The 2,190-nt window shown below is 46.2% G+C and overlaps 1 non-coding gene across 1 annotated transcript; it reads right to left on the minus strand.

Annotated features, from left to right (window-relative positions):
• Positions 1–1,208: 1,208 nt before the first annotated feature.
• trnaq-uug (transfer RNA glutamine (anticodon UUG)) lies at positions 1,209–1,281 on the minus strand. The gene has a single exon. It is a non-coding gene; the product is annotated as a tRNA-Arg (tRNA).
• Between the last annotated feature and the right edge of the window lie 909 nt (positions 1,282–2,190).

Genomic DNA, 2,190 nt, shown 5'->3' on the forward strand with positions numbered 1-2,190 from the left:
GCATCAAGACACTATTCAAAAGGGCCACAACACACTGCAGCACACCAGAACTGCAAAAAGAGGAAGAGGAACACCTATACAAGGTATTCGCCAAAAACGGATATCCTCGCAATTTCATCAACAGATGCCTAAGGGAAAGACAACAGAACGAGGACATGCCGCAACTCAAAAGACTAGCCACACTACCATACATCAATAACATCTCTGAAATGACAGCCAGGCTACTGCGACCACGAGGACTTATAACAGCACACAAACCAACAGCCACACTCAGACAACAACTCACCAGAACGAAGGACCCGATACTCAGCATGAGCAAAACTAATGTAGTGTACAAAATCCCATGCAAGGACTGCACAAAACACTATATCGGACAAACAGGAAGACAGCTAACGATCCGCATGCACGAACATCAACTAGCCACGAAACGACACGACAAGCTATCCCAAGGAGCCACACACGCAGACGACAAGCAACATGAAATCGACTGGGACAACACTACCATTATAGGGCAAGCGAAACAAAGAACAGCCAGGAAATTCCTAGAAGCATGGCACTCATCCACAAATTCCATCAACAAACACATCGACCTGGACCCAATATACCGGCCACTACAGCAGACAGCTGAAACTGACAACCGGAGGCGGCAGGGACAGGCCACTATAAATGTCGGAGGAAACAGCACAGAAGCGCTTCACAGAAGGCTCCCAAGCACTAAGGATTTCACCTAGACATGGGACGAAACGTTTGCAACAAAAACTTCCAGCTCGGCGAACAGAACCACAGCAATGTGGGTATCATCCTGATAGATGGAATATACATTCAGATAAAAACCAAATCATAAGTAGCAGGAAAAATTCAGCAGGTCTGGCAGCATCTGTACAGAGTGAACGAGAGACATCGGTTCAGAATTTCGCCAGAATTTTACGAGAATTCCGTTTTCTCCCACAGTTACTGCCACACCTGCTGAGCTTCCTCAGCATTTCCTGTTATTGTTTCAGATTCCCAACATCCACAGTCATTTGCGTTAGCCATAAAAACAACACACAAACACACATTTTTATGGCCCCATTAAAAATGCGGCGCTGTGCAGCAAAGTGAGAGCAGCGACAGCTCCGACCGTGAGGAATCTGAGCAGCCAACGTACGAATCCAATCCCTGCACCTCTGCACAAATGGAAATGCATACACAAACCAGAGAACGGCGAGCGAGCCAAGTAGGATTCGAACCTACAATCTTCTGATCCGAAGTCAGATGCGTTGTCCATTACGCCACTGGCCCAACGCGCTTAGGTGGCCTTCACAGCTTGTGAACAATCAGCAGAGATAATCACATTCACTTCTTCACTTCGATGGCTCCCTTTTGGGAAGCAGTGCCTTTTACTGACAAAGGAAAGATATTTGCCCTGACGTGTCTGCTTCAGGATCTCTTGCTCCTGTGCTGGAAGTTTCCACTGTTTTATTCGCAGTCACTTTGCGGGTTTCGATTCCACCCCAGTGAAATGTACTTTCATACATTGAATCATGGTCTATTGCAGTCGAGGCATTGACCAAATTCAGCGAGAAAGCTCTAGCCAGGAATCTGGAAACACACGAGATAAAGCAAAGTTGGCAATGCAAGTGTGAATCCGAGCTGTTTAGTGAGCGTTTTGGAGATTGACACTACTTCTGACCTGAAAGAAGTGTTTCCCCCGCCAGGATTGGAATCCCAGAGAGATACGAAACAAACTCTCTCTTACGCTGCCTTCAGCCATCGGCAGCAGGATTCGAAACCGCAATAAGAAACAGAACTTCCCGTTTATCGGTGCAATCACTCAGCTATACCTATAAAACCATCTTAAGCCGCTGCTTTATTGAGCTGCTCTGTCTGCGGAGCTGAGGGAAGTGCATCGCTGTGCATTTGTTTGAATTCAATTATCTAAGTTTTTGAAAGATTTAAATATCGGTACAAGGTGTGTCTGTGTGTATCATTCCGGTCAATGGAATAGACATTCAGCTAAACGCAAAAGCAGAAACTGCAGGAAAAAAAATCACCCGGTCTGGCAGCATCTGTGGAGAGAGAATCAGAGACACCGTTTCAAAATTTCTACAGAACTTTATGAGAATTCCGTTTCCTCCCTCAGGTACTGCCGCCCCTGCTTAGCTCCCTCAGCAATTCCAACAGCAGATCTTGTCACAACAATCCTCTTTA

Source organism: Chiloscyllium plagiosum, unplaced genomic scaffold (assembly GCF_037043375.1).
Source record: "Chiloscyllium plagiosum isolate Xiang-an unplaced genomic scaffold, Cpla_swu_hap1 HiC_scaffold_50, whole genome shotgun sequence".
NCBI classification, from domain to species: domain Eukaryota; kingdom Metazoa; phylum Chordata; class Chondrichthyes; order Orectolobiformes; family Hemiscylliidae; genus Chiloscyllium; species Chiloscyllium plagiosum.